The following is a 15,730-nucleotide window of genomic DNA, read 5'->3' as shown; positions in this document are numbered from 1 at the left end:
GGTCCACATACCGCAAAAAAGAAGGCATAAAAATCATAAAATGTGGGAGAGTAAGAAATTGTAGATTTTTTTTTTTTAGAATGTATCTGGAGCCTATATGACAACCAGTCTAAAGCAAGTAGATAACAGTAATAGGTTAGCATACCTGAAAAACAGGGTAACCACAAATCAAAAACATTATTCACAAAAACCAAAAAGAAGAAAACACAAGTATAATATAAAAGAAAACCATCAAACCACAAAAGGAAAAACAAAAAAAAGGAACGAAGAAGAAATATAAAATCAACTGGAAAACATTTACAATGGCAATAAATATATATCTATCAATAATTACCTTAAATGTCAATGGATTATATGCCCCCATCAAATGACACAGAGTGGTAGACTGGATAATAAAATAAGAGCCTACAATAAGCTTCCTACAAGGAACCCTTTAGAGCGAAGAACACACATAGATTGAAAGTGAAGGGATGGAAAAAGATATTTCATGCAAACGGAAATGAGAAGAAAGCAGGGGGCAGCAATACTCATATGAGACAAAACAGACTTTAAAACAAAATCCACAAAGAAAGACAAAGAAGGACACTATATAATGATAAAAGGATCAATACAAAAAGAGGCTATTATACTCATTAACATATGCACCCAATATAGGAGCACCTATATACATAAAACAAATACTAACAGATATAAATGGAAACTGATGAGAACACAGTAATAGTAGGAAATTTTAACACCACACTGACATCAATGGACAGATTGTCCAGAAAGAAAATCAATAAGGCAACAGAGATCCTAAATGACACAATAGAACAGTTAGACTTAATTGATATTTTCAGGACATTACATTAAAAAAAAACAGAATACATATTCTTTTCAAGTGCACATGGAACTTTCTCTAGGACAGACCACACACTAGGACACGTAACAAGTCTCAACAAATTTAAGAGGACAGAAATCATTTCAAGCATCTTTTCTGACCACAATGGCAGCATGAAACTAGAAATCAACCACAGAAAGAGAAATGAGAGGAAAAAAAACGATTACATGGCGACTAAACAACATGCTACTAAAAAATCAACAGGTCAACGATGAAATCAGAACATACCTTGAAATAAATGACAATGATAACACAACCATACAAAATCTATGGGATGCAGCAAAAACTGTCCTTAGAAGAAAGTTCATAGCAATACAGGCTTTCCTCAAAAAACAAGAAAAAAATCTCAAATAAGCATCCTAACCTGCCATCTAAAGAATCAGAAAAAGGAGAACAAACAAAACCTTAAGTCAGCAGAAGGAAGAAAATAATAAAGACCAGAGAGGAAATAAACAGAGATTAAAAAAACAACAGAAAAAGAACAATCAAACCAAGAGCTGGGTTTTTGAAAGGGTAAACAAAATCTACAAACCTCTAGCCAGGCTCACCATAAAGAAAAGAGAGAGGACCCAATAAGCAAAATAAATGAAAGAGGACAAGTAAAAACTGATACCACAGAAGTACAGAAAAACCATAAAAGGATACAACTATATGCCAACAAATTGGACAACCTAGAAGAAATGGACAAGTTTCTAGAAACATATAGTCCACCAAAACTGAATCGAGAAGAAATAATTTGAACAGACTGATTACTAGATGTGAAATAGAATCTGTAATTTAAAAAACTCCCTGCAAACAAAAGTCCAAGACCAGATGGCTTCACTGGGGAATTCTACAAAACATTAAAAGAACTTACACCAATCATTTTCAAACTCTTCCAAAAGAGTGAAGAGGCGGGAACACTCCCAAAGTCGTTCTAGAAAGCCACCTCACCCTGATGCCAAAACCAGACAAAGACACCACCAAAAAAGAAAATTACAGGCCAATATCTTTGATGAATACAGATGCAAAAATTCTCAACAAAATATTAGCAAACTGAACCCAACAATACATAAAAAAGATCATACACCACAACCAAGTTGGATTCATCCCAGGGTCACAAGAATGGTTCAACATAAACAAATGAATCAATGTGATACACCACATCAACAAAAGAAAAGACAAAACCACATGATCATCTCAATAGATGCAGAAAAGGCATTTGATAAAATTCAACATCCATTCATAATAAAAACTTTTGCCAAGTACGTATAGAGGGAACATATCTCAACATAATAAAAGCTATTTATGACAAACCCACAGCCAACATAATACTCAATGGTGAAAAGCTGAAAGCCTTCCTGCTAAAATCTGGAATAAGGCAAGGATGCCCACTCTCACCACTTCTATTCAACAAGTTTTAGAAGTCCTAGACACAAAAATCAGACAAGAAAAAGAAATAAAAGTTATCCAAACTGGAACGAAGAGGTAAAATTGTCATCATACGCAGATGACATGATACTAAGATACAGAAGACCCTCAAGACTCCACATAAAAACTACTAGAAGTGATAAGTGAATTCAGCAAGGTAGCAGGATACAAAGTTAACATATCAGTTGTATTTCTTTACACTAGCAATGAAATATTGGAAAGGGAAAGTAAAAAAAAAAACCTTTAAAAATCGCATTAAAAAGTAAATACTTAGTAAAATACTTAGGAATAAACCTGACCAAGGAGGTGAAAGACTTACATGCTGAGAACTATAAAACACTGATAAAGGAATTTGAAGATAATACAAAGAAATGGAAAGATATCCCATGTTCTTGGATTGGAAGAATTAATATTGTTAAAATGGCCACACTACCCAAAGCAATCTACAGATTTAATGCAATCCTTATCAAATTACCCATGACATTTTTCACAGAACTAGAACGAATACTCCTATAATTTTTATGGAACCATAAGAGACCCAGAGGGCTTCCCTGGTGGCGCAGTGGTTGAGAGTCTGCCTGCCAATGCAGGGGACACGGGTTCGTGCCCCATTCCGGGAAGATCCCACATGCTGCGGAGCGGCTGGGCCCGTGAGCCATGGCCGCTGAGCCTGCGCATCCAGAGCCTGTGCTCCACAACGGGAGAGGCCACAACAGTGAGAGGCCCACGTACCGCAAGAAAAAAAAAAAAAAAGACCCAGAACTGCCAAAGCAACCCTGAGGAAAAAAGAATAAAGCTGGAAGCATAACCCTCCCAGATTTCAGTCAATACTACAAAGCTACAGTAATCAAAATCTCATGATATTGGCACAAATACAGACATATGGATCAACCAGAAATAAACCCACACACCTATGGTCAATTAATTTTCGACAAAGGAGGCAAAAATACACAATGAAGAAAGGACTTTCTTCAGCAAGTGGTGCTGGGAAAGCTGGGCAGCCGCATGTAACTCAACAAAGTTAGAACACTCCCTCACACCCTACACAAAAATAAACTCAAAATGGCTTAAAGACATATATAACACTTGACACCATACAACTCCTAGAAAAGAACATAGGCAAAACATTCTCTGACATAAATCATAGCAATGTTTTCTGAGGTCAGTCTCCCAAGACAATAGAAATAAAAACAAAAATAAAACTTAGAAGCTTTTGCACAGCAAAGTATACCATAAACAAAACAAAAAGACAACCTGAGGACTGGGAGAAAATATTTGCAAATGATGTGACTGACAAGGGCTTAATTTCCAAAATATACAAACAGCTCATACAACTCAATAACAGAAAAAGGCAAACAACCCAATCAAAAAATGGGCAGAAGACCTAAATAGATATTTCTCCAAAGAAGACCATACAGTTGGCCAATAGGCACATGAAAAGATGCTCAACATCACTAATTATTAGAGAAATGCAAATCAAAACTATAATGAGGTATCACCTCACACTAGTCAGAATGGTCATCATTAAAAAGTCTACAAATAGGGCTTCCCTGGTGGCACACTGGTTAAGAATCCGCCTGCCAATGCAGGGGACATGGGTTTGAGGCCTGGTCCGGGAAGATCCCACATGCCTCGGAGCAACTAAGCCTGTGCGCCACAGCTACTGAGCCTGTGCCCTAGAGTCTGCAAGCCACAACTGCTGAGCCCACATGCCTAGAGCCCGTGCTCCACAAGAGAAGCCACCACAATGAGAAGCCTGCGCACCACAATGAAGAGTAGCCCCCGCTCGCCACAACTAGAGAAAGTCCCTCTGAAGCAATAAAGACCCAACGCAACCAAAATTAAAAATAAATAATTTTTTTTAAAAAGTCTACAAATAATAAATGCTGGAGAGGGTGTGGAGAAAAGAGAACCCTCCTACACTGTTGGTGGGAATGTAAATTGGTGCAGCTACTGTGGCAAACAGCATGGAGGTTTGCTAAAAAACTAAAATAAAGAGTTGCCATATGATCCAGCAACCGCACTCCTAGGCATGTATCTGGTGAAAACTCTAATTCGAAAAGAAACACCACCCCAATGTTCACAGCAACACTATTTACAATAGCCAAGACATGGAAGCAACCTAAATGTACACTGACAGATGAATGGATAAAGAAGATGCAGTGTGTGTATGTGTATATATATATATATATATATATATATATAGATGTATGTAGTGGAATACAACTCAGCCCTAAAAAAGAATGAAATAATCCCATTTGCAGCAACATGGATGGACCTAGAGATTATCATGCTAAGTGAAGTAAGTAAGAGAAAGAGAAATAGCATATGATATCACTTATATGTGGAATCTTTAAAAAAATGATACAAATGAACATATTTACAAAACAGAAGCAGACTCACAGACATAGAAGACAGACTTATGGTTACCAAAGGGGAAGGGGATAAATTAGGAGTCTGGGATTAGCAGATACAAGTGCCAATGAAAATAATCAATAAAGAATCTATAGTAAGAAGAGTTTTATTTGAGCCAAACTAAGGACGAGCCCAGAAGCCAGCTTCCCAGATTAGTCTGAGAAGCTCCTCTGGAGAAGCATGGTTTCCAGCACAGTTTTATATCTTGTCAGAACAAAGAACATTACATTTCTTCAAGGTTTAAAAACAAAAAACCCCACGAAGATCAGAGATCAGTAAGTCAGCATGGCCTTGGCACCTGGGAAGGGAGTTTTATCATCAAAGAAGGCCCAGCATTGGCGCCTAAGGAAGAGAGGAATCTTTATTTTTGACATGGACATTCTTTACTTCTGGTCAGTGTGCCCTTTTCTTTAATAATTAAAGCAGATGTACAATGTATGTTTGATAGGCCACAAACAGGCTATTTTAGTTAGCATAAAATTCAAGTTAACTCATGCATAAGCCAGAATGACTTCCCTGTATCTCAATACGTGAAAATTTCTTTTATCTCAAACTATACACACACACACACATATATATACTACATATATTTACATATATAAAATAGATAAACAACAAGGTCCTTTTGTATAGCACAGGGAACTATATTCAATATCCTGTAATAAACCATAATGGAAAAGAATATGAAAAAGAATATATATATAAAAAACTGAATCACTCTGCTGTACGCCAGAAACACAACATTGTAAATCAACTATACCTCAATTAAAATAAATAGATAAATAAATAAATATTTTTAAAACTGAGGGAGAAACCAAGACATTCCCAGATAAACAAAGGTAAGGGAATTTGTGATCACTAGCCTTGCCCTGCAAGAAATGCTCAAGGGAGTCCTGCAAGGTGAAAGGAAAAAACACTAGGACATTGGAGAAATAAAGATTTCAATACAGGTAAATATGTGGGCAATTATAAAAGCTAGTATTATTGTAGTGATGGTTTACAACTATACTTTTTATTTTCTACAAATACATTTAAAGAAAAAAAAACCCTCAATTATCAGTGTAAAAGCTAGTACTGTTGTGACTTTAACTCTTGTTTTCTACACAGGAGACTCATGTATGTAAAAGAATTATTAGCTTATGTTTTTGGGCACACAACACATAAAGATGTAATCTGTGACAACGACAACTGAAAGGGGTGGGGACAGAGCTGTAAAGCAAGAATGTTTTTCTATGTGATTGAAGTTAAGTTGGTATAAATTCAAACTAGAGTGAATCTGTAACTTTAGGATGTTATATGTAATCCCCATGGTAACCATGAAGAAAAAAGCTATAGAATATATACAAAAAAATGAGAAATGATTTAAACATTTCAATACCAAAAAAAATCAACTAAACATAAAAGAAGACAGGAATGCAGGAAATGAAGGACAGAAAAAGCTGTAAGGCATATATAAAATGAAGAGCAAAATGACAGAAGTCCCTCCTCATCAGTAAATATTTAAATGCAAATGGATTAAACTCTAATCAAGAGATAACGGCAGAATATTATAGAGAAACTCTGTTCCAACTGTATGCTGCCTATAAGAGACTCACTTTAGAACCAAAGATACAAACAGACTGAAAATGAAAGGGAAAAGACCATGCGAATAGAAATCAAAAGACAGCAGAGGTCGGGCCTCCCTGGTGGCGCAGTGGTTGGGAGTCCGCCTGCGGATGCAGGGGATACGGGTTCGTGCCCCGGTCTGGGGGGATCCCATATGCCGCGGAGCGGCTGGGCTCGTGAGCCATGGCCGCTGGGCCTGCGCGTCCGGAGCCTGTGCTCCGCAACGGGAGAGGCCACAACAGTGGCATACCGTAAAAAAAAAAAAAAAAAAAAAAAAGACAGCAGAGGTAGCTATACTAAAATCAAACAAAACAGACTTGAAATTTTAAAAGGTTGTAAGAGACAAAGGATGCTAATAAGAGGATCAACACAGAAAGAAGATATAACAATCACAAACATTTACACACCTAATAACCAGAAAAATATGTGAAGCCCAAACTGATAGAACTTAAGGAAGAAATGGACAGTTCTGCAATAATAATTGGAGACTTCAATAGCCCAATCTCAGTAATGGACAGAACCACTAGACAGAAGATATATGAGGAAACAGAAGACTTAACACAATAAAAACTAACTAGATTGAACACACTATACAGAACACTCTACTGAGAAACAACAAAGACACATTCTTCTCTAGTACACATGGGACACTGTCCAGGACAGGCCATAAGTTCAGCCACAAATTAAATCTCAACAAATTTTAAAAGACAGATATCATACAAAGTGTCTTCTCCGACCATAACAGGATGAAGTTAGAAATCACCAACAGAAGGAAACTGCAAAAATCGCAGATCTGTGGAAATTAAATAACACATTCTTAAACAGCCAATGGATCAAAGAGGAAATCACGAGGGTAATTATAAAAAACTTAGAGATGAATGGAAACGAAAACACAACATACCAAAACTTAGGGGACATTGCAAAAGTGGTGTTAAGTGGGAAATTTATGAGCTATAAGTACTTACATTAAAAAAAAAAAAGATCTCAAATGAACAACCTAACTTTTACAACTAGAATAAAAAAAGAACAAACTGAATCCAAAGCTGGCAGGAGAAAGGATACAATAAAGATTATAGAAGAGAAAAAAGAAATATAGAAAACAGAAAATCAATGAAACTAAAAATTGATTCTTTGAAAAGATCAACAAAATTGACAAATCTTTAGCTAGGTAGACTAAGGGAAAAAAAGAGAAGACTCAAATTACTGAAATCAGAAATCAAAGTGAGGACATTAACAATTCTACAGAAATATAAAACATTATAAGAATGATTAATTGTATGCCAACAAACTGGATAACCTAGACAAAATGAACAAACTCCTAGAAACAAAACATACCATGAGTAAATCATGAAGAAATAGAAAACATGAAGAGACCTATAACTACTAAGGAGACTGAATCAATAATAATAATAAAAAATCTTCCCATAAAGAAAACCCCTCAAACTATTCCAAAATACTGAAGAGTATTCCAAAATACTGAAGAGTAAGGAACACTTCCAAACTCATTTGAGGCCAGCATTACCCTGATACCAAAGCCAGGCAAACACACTACAAGAAAACTACAGACCAATATCCCTCATGAACTCTGATACGAGAATCCTCAGCAAAATACTAGCAAACTTGTATCAGCAGCATATTAAAAAGACTATACTCCATGACCAGGTGGGACTTATTCCTGAAATGCAAGGATGAATCAACACATAAAAATCTATCACTGTAATACACTGCATTAACAGAGTGAAGGAAAAAACCCCACAATATCATCTCAATAGAAGGAGAAAACGCATTTGACAAAATTTATCACCCTTTCATGATAAAAACACTCAAGGAATTAGGATAGTAGACTACCTCAACATAATAAAAGCCATGTACGAAAAACCCACAGTGAACATCATAGTCAATGGTGAAAGACTGAAAGCTTTTCCTCTAAGATAAGGAACAAAAGCAAGAACGCCTGCTTTCACCACCTCTACTCAACATCGTACTAGAAGTTCTAGCTAGAGGAATTAGGCAAGCAAAAGAAAGAAAAGGCATCCAAATTGGAAAAAAAGAAGTAAAAGGTAAAAGATTTGTACCTTAAAAACTATGAAACATTGCTGAGAGGAATTAAAGAATAAATGGAAACCTTTTCCATGTTCATGGGACTGGAAGACTTGATATTGCCAGGATGTCAATATTTCCCAAAGTGATTTACAGATTCAATGCAATTCCTATCAAAATTTCAATGATTCTTTTTTTTTGCAGAAATAGAAAAATCCACCCTAAACTTCATATGGAATCTCAAGGGATCCCAAATAGACAAAACTACCTTGATAAAGAACAAAGCTGGAGGAGTCACACTTCCTGATTTCAAGACGTGCTACAAAGCTATAGTCACAAAACTGTGGTACTGGCATAAAGACAGACATACAGACCAAAGGAAAAAAGATTCCAGAAATAAATCATTGCATATAAGGTTTTGATTTTTTGACAAGGGAGCCAAGACCATTCAATGGGAAAAAGACATTCTTTTCAACAAATGGTACTAGGAAAACTGGATATTCACATGCAAAAGAAAGAAGCTGGACTCTTACCTCACACCATACACAAAAATTAACTCAAAATGGATCAAAGACCTAAAACTATAAAACTCTCAGAAGAAAACATAGGAGAAAAATATCACACGCTGGACTTGGCAATGATTTCATGAATATGACACAAAAGGCACAGGCAACAAAAGAAAAAAAAACACACACAACTTGAACTTCATAAAAACTTTTAATATTTGCACATCGAAAGACAATATCAACAGAGTAAAAAGGCAACCTACAGAATGAGAGAAAACATTTGCAAATCATGTATCTGATAAGGCACTAATTTCCAGATTATATAAAGAACTTCTAAAACTCAACAACACTAAAAAAAACCTCAACCTGACTAAAAAATAGGCAAAAGATTTGAATAGACATTTCTCCAAAGAAAATACACAAATGGCCAATAAGCACATGAAAGCCTGTTCAACATCACTAATCATTGGGGAAATAAAAATCAAAACTACGAGATACCATCTCATACCCATTACGATGGTTACTATCAAAAAACAAACAAAAACAAAAAAACACACCCCAGAAAATAACAAGTGTTAGTGAGGATGCAGAGAAATTGGAACCCTTGTGCACTGCTGGTGGGAATATAAAATGGCACAGCTGCTATGAAAAACAGTATTGCGGTTCCTTAAAAAATTAAACTAGAATTACCATATGATCCAGCAATTCCACTTCTGGGGATATACACAAAAGAGTTGAAAGCAGTGCCTCAAAGAGAGATTTGTATGCACATTTACAGCGGCATTGTTCATAATACTCAAGGGGTGGAAGCAACCCAAGTGTCCAGGTACAGATGAATGGATAAGCAAAATGTGGTATATGCATTCAATGGAATATTATTCAGCTTTTTAAAATGAGGAAATTCTGGCACATGCTACAACACAGATGAACTTTGAAGACATTATGCTAAGGGAAATAAGCCAGTCACAAAAAGATGACTATTGTATGATTTCACTTATATGAAGTATTGAGAGTAGTCAAATTCATAGAGATAGAAAGTAGAGTGGTGGTTCCTAGGTACTAGGAAAAGTGGGCAATGGGAATTAGTGTTTACTGGGTATAGAGTTTCAGTTTTACAAGATGAAAAGTTATGGAGATGGATAGTGGTGAAAATTGCACAACATTATGAGTGTATTTAATACCACTGACCTGTATACTTAAAAATAGTTAAAATGGTAAATTTTATATGTATTTTATTACAATTAAAAAATGGGAAAAAATTAACTTAAAATGGATCAAAGATTTAAATGTAAGAGCTAAAACTATAAAACTCTTAGAAGAAAATATAGGTATAACTAACTCTTTGTGAACTTGGATTAGGTGATGGTTTCCTAGATATGATATCAAAGCATAAGTAACAAAAGAAAAATTAGATGAAGTGGCCATCATCAAAATTTAAAAGTTTTGTGTTTCAAAGGACATCATTTAGAAAGTGGAAAGACACCCTACAAAATGGGAGAAAAATTGTGCAAATCATGTATGTGATACACGGACATGCACATATAGACTATAAAGAACTATTGTAAGTTAATATTTTAAAAAAACCAAAGAGGCAAAGGAATTGAATAGAAATTTCTCCCAAGAAGATATACAAATGACCAGTAGCATAGGAGATGCTCAACATCATTAGTTATTAAGGAAATTCAATTTAAGCCCACAATGAAATACCACTTCACACCCACTAGGATGGCTACAATAAAAAAGATGAGACTATAACAAGTGTTGGCAAGGATGTGGAAAAACTGGAACTCTAATCCACTGCTGGAGGGAATACAGATTGGTACAGCATCTTTGGAAAACAGTGTGGTCAATTCTCAAAGGTTAAACAGAGTTGCCATATAAACCAACAATTCCACTCCTAGGTATATACCCAAGAGAAAGATAAACATATGTCTACAAAAATCTTGTGTAGAAATGTTCACATCAGCATTATTTGTAATAGCCCCAAAGTAAAAACAATCAAATATCTATAGACTGATGAATGAATAAAGAAAATGTGGTATGTCTATGCAATAGAATATTATTTGGCAATAAAAAGGAATGAAGTACCGATACATGCTACAACATGGATGAAATCAGTCACAAAAGACCATATATTGTATGATTTCATTTATATAACATGCCCAGAAAAGGCAATCCATAGGGATACAAGGTAGATTAGTGGGTGCCAAGGACTGAAGGGATGGGGGAAAGGGGAGATAACTGCTAATAGATATGGAGTTTCTTTCTTTTTTTTTTGGCCGCACCACGTGGCTTGTGGGATCTTAGTTCCCTGACCAGGGATCGAACCCACGCCCTCACAATGAAAGCATGGAGTCCTAACCACTGGACAGCCAGGGAATTCCCTGGAGTTTCTTTCTGAAATGATAAAAATGTTCTAGAATTAGACAGTGGTGATGGCTGTACAACCTTGTGAAACTACTAAACTGTACACTTTAAAAGGGTGAATTTTATGGTAAGTGAATTATATCTCAATTTTATAAAGCACAGCATGATTATTGGGGTAGTTGAAAAAAATTTTTCTTTCATGAGCATTAATTTTACCAACAAAAAATTCACCATAAAAAGACAACAGAATGCAATATTCTCATAGTGACTTTTAGTTTACAAAATGCTTTGTATATATTAGTTTTCTGTTGGTTAAGAGATAGGCAGAATAGGCACAAACCATTTTAGAGAGGGTGTGATGAGGCTCAAATCTTGCAGAATATATCTCCCAGCACCCATGTACATATATTTCTTAGCTCTGTTTATTTGTAATTAAGAAGAAAAGGCTGGCCAGTCATTTTATCAGTGCATAGGCATTAAATCCTTCTTTAGTAATGAACGTTTAGAATTCTGGTTGAGTCTATTATTACTCTGCAAGTTAATTCCACCCATTTCAGATATTCTGAATTCTTAACTGATAGAATAATATTCTGCCTTTCTGACTCACTTTATTTTTTAGAAGTTTTAAAGCAATCAACATTATTTGAGTACCCACAGGCTATAGAATCAGATAGACCTAGGCTCTGAAACACATACTGAGAAAGTCATTTAAACCCTCTAAACTTTGGTTTCCTCAAATTCAACACAGACATATTGTTACTACTTTATGGGGTTGATGAGAGGGTTAGTAAATAATATGTTAAGTATTAATTCTATTCACATAGTTACTATTAATACTATCACAAACTTCTGAAAATTTTTTCTAAAGCCTGAGTTATAAACAGTGTATAAATATCTTTGTTACACATGATTAATTGTACTAGTGAGATGCTTCTTGAATGAAAGATTCTTTTTTTCTTTTTATAAGAAAATATACCTCACATTATACACAAAAATTAGAAAACATAGGTGTAAATCTTCATGACCTTGCCTTAGGCAATGATTTCTTAGCTATTACACTTAAAGCAAAATAAAGAAACGAAAGATAAAATGAACTTTGTCAAAATTAAAAACTTTTGGGACTTCCCTGGTGGTCCAGTGGGTAAGACTCCACACTCCCAATGCAGCAGGCCCAGGTTCGATCTCTGGTCAGGGAACTAGATCCCACATGCATGCTGCAACTAAGATCCCACGTGCCGCAACTAAGACCCGGTGCAGCCAATATAAATAAATTAATTAATTAAAAAAAAAAGACAGAGGTCACTTTTAGGGAGCAGAGTGGGGGCAGTGATTGGGAGAGGACAGGAAATTCTATTCTGTTCTTAACCTGTGTGGTGGTTACATGGGAATGTTCCCTCTATGATAATTTATTGTGTTACACACTTATGAATTGTGAACATATGTATGTTATACAATAAAAACTTTATTTAAAAGAATAACAGTATTCAAAAAGTATTTCACAGGGACTCAGAGAAGCTCTCTAAGTCAGTAGGCCAAAGTGATCCTTGTCCACGCTTCACTGGAACCTGCTAAGCACTGACCCTGTGCCACCCTGGCGCTGCACACTGGGTGTGCACAGCAACCGGAAGTGGCCCTGCCTTCCAGCACCTGCAGCGGCGGGTGGACAGCTACAGGGGATGAAGTGCGGGTTGGGTGCCAAGACTATGTGCCAGCTTTCAGACCCTGCCTGAGCTCCGGTTTAAACCCCCTGGACTCTGGTTCCCCCACGTTAAGAAATACGCTTGCAAATTTTATGATTCCTTTTACATGAGAATCCCAAAGACCTCCACAGATTTGCTGAGAGGGGGCAAGGGTCATGCTGGCGATGGGCTCAGTAATAAATTTACTTATTTTTAAAATATTTATTTATTTATTTAGGCTGCACCGGGTCTTAGTTGAGGCATGCAGACTTCTTAGTTGTGGCATGTGAACTCTTAGTTGCGGCATGCATGCAGGATCTAGTTCCTCAACCAGGGACGGAACCCGAGCCCCCTGTAGTGGGAGCGCGGAGTCTCACCCACTGTACCACCAGGGAAGTCCCTCAGTAATAAATTTAGATTGGGTGAACAGTCTTAAATATCCCTGGGATTCAAGGGAAGGATGCTTAACTCCAGAAGTGACAGGTAAATGGGAAAATACTTGGGATCCCCTACTCCTGTGCCCTTTAGAAAGAAGGTGTGTTCTACTGGCACCACGGGCAGTTTAGATACGATCTGCCTTGAAGGCAAAGTGATGTCTTGATGGGATCTCCCAGAAATTCTTGCAGCTGTGTGAACTTCGAGCCTAATATTATGAACAGACATCAAAGCAGGAAGTCCACTTTTTTTCCTGAAGCATTCTGTTGAATATTATTTAGCACAATGATAAAAACTCAATGACATAAAAATATTAGATGCATTTCTGACCGGTAGAAGCATCTCCTTTCCATCCTTTCCTGCCTACCTTTTCAGTGCCTGAAGTAAGTCTTGGCCCTCTGCCTTAGCTTACTTTCTACCCCTTCAATCTGCTCCAGCTACCAAGGACATGCTCATTTAGTTCACAGTGAAGTGTAAATGCCCAGCAACACCCAGGTGTGTATTGTACCTGACCAGAGCACTTGCACTTTGACACGGAAACAGCTAGTCCAAAGGACTCAATTAAACCATGAGCAAGCAGGGTGTGAAAGTACATTTGGATACAGGTCTTCCAGGGCATGGTGTCTGACTCACACTTAAAGGGTAAAATCGGCACTTCCATTTCACATCCTTTCTAAAGTTAACCATGCTTTACCCAGCACACAAATGTTTACTGCCTAAAGAGTTCATGAAAGACCAGCTCGTCTGGTCAGCTGTCTCTGACCCCCCGGATTGGTGCACAAGTCCTGCTTTGGGCTCCCAGAGTGCCTGTATCTTAGCACTCTCCACAGGGCCCTCATAGTACCTGCTCAAGTCTACCTCAGAGGGCAGGAAGGAACAGTTCCTTTTGCTCCTAAGGCCAGGCACGTATCAGGCCCCACAATGACTGGTTAGAGAATGAGTACTTTTTAACTTCAAGAATAAAGAAGTCATCTTTTTTACAGTCCTGATGCTGGGACTCTGCCTAGACCTCTTTTTGTTTTACTCCACTCTTGTATCTATCTGCTAGTTAAACATCCTGCAGGTATGTACAACACCTGCCTTGGCAGTTTATCATATAAATAAACCAAGGCATATTGCCTCCACTGACACACGAGTATATGTGGCTGATGGGAAAGTACATACCTTTTTAACCTGGAGTGAGAACCTTCTCTATTTCACCATAACATGACATTGCCTTGGCAGCATTTGGGGGGGAATAACTTTTAGGAAAAACTTCTGTGTTAACATGCAGTCATTCAGTAAAGGATGAACTTCTAGGTTGAACAGAATGCCCAAAGCATTCAGCTAATAAGCAAAAATTAAGTTTCTAAATCTATAATTTATTCTGATCCTGATTTTTGGCTGCAACATTCCCATGGGTTATTAATAGGGCAACAAAGTTCACACCCTGTAGGGGTGGGGGAAATAACAGATCCTGCAGACTCAACATGTTACTGATCTCAATCAGGAACTTCCACTTCTCCTTAACATTCCCAGTGAAATAATGAACAATGTAAACAACTGCCTAAGTGGGTAAAGGGCTTCAGGCAGGGGACACCTCCAGCCTGAACTGAAATGTACTACATCCTCCTTTTATTTTTATTTCAAAGGACCACCAAATAAGTGTGGTGAAGGGTCAATGGGCAAAGAGTTAACCTCTCTTTGTTCAGCAACTTGTACCACAGAGGGAGGAAGCCAGAGGAGGCTGCTGGTCTTGAAATGCTCGCGGCTCACCTCATACAAAGGACCAGAACCTTATACTGCCAGTGTCCATGTTCCTAAAGAATTACTCCTGTTGAGTGGCAAGGGCAGCTCTTCGTTATACTAAAGCCAGTGGAAGAATCAAACCTCAATATTCATAAATCCACCTCACTTAAATCAGAATTGATTAACCAGTTTGAAAATTTTCAAGTTGATAGTATGTTTAAAAAGATAAAACTACAGCCCTAAGTTTCTTGGCACAAAAACAAAGATCCAAAATCAATGACTACTACCCCCAATTATATAAAACAAAGAGGTATTTAAGAACAGGTTCACATACTCTGTTCAGAGGCAGGTTAACCTACTGAAAACAACAACAACAACAACCACAAACAAACAGCTCTTGCTCCACTTGGGTCTACCCAGCACACTCAAATACAAGTTCCCATGAAGAAATAATTTGCTAGGTGCTAAGCACAGCAATAGACACTAAACTGACTTCCTTCAAATACATATTAGGCATCTAAATCCACTGCTTTTTACCACCTGCTATAAAAACAATTGCCTATGAAATATACTGCATTACAAGGAGACTTGCCTCCAGAAACAGGGAGAACGAGAAAAGGCTTCAAAATTAGTCTTATTTTTCTGCAGAACACTGCACTTACCAT

General features: G+C 37.0%; 1 protein-coding gene across 3 annotated transcripts in view; it reads right to left on the bottom strand.

Moving 5' to 3' along the window:
* Positions 1–15,730, bottom strand: part of NR2C2 (nuclear receptor subfamily 2 group C member 2) — a 98,409-nt gene that overhangs the window by 39,847 nt on the left and 42,832 nt on the right. The gene's annotated exons all lie outside the window — the stretch shown is intronic.

The sequence above is a fragment of the Mesoplodon bidens genome (assembly GCF_964165515.1).
Source record: "Mesoplodon bidens genome assembly, chromosome: 10".
NCBI lineage: Eukaryota > Metazoa > Chordata > Mammalia > Artiodactyla > Ziphiidae > Mesoplodon > Mesoplodon bidens.
This window is presented reverse-complemented; position numbering and strand designations above follow the sequence as displayed.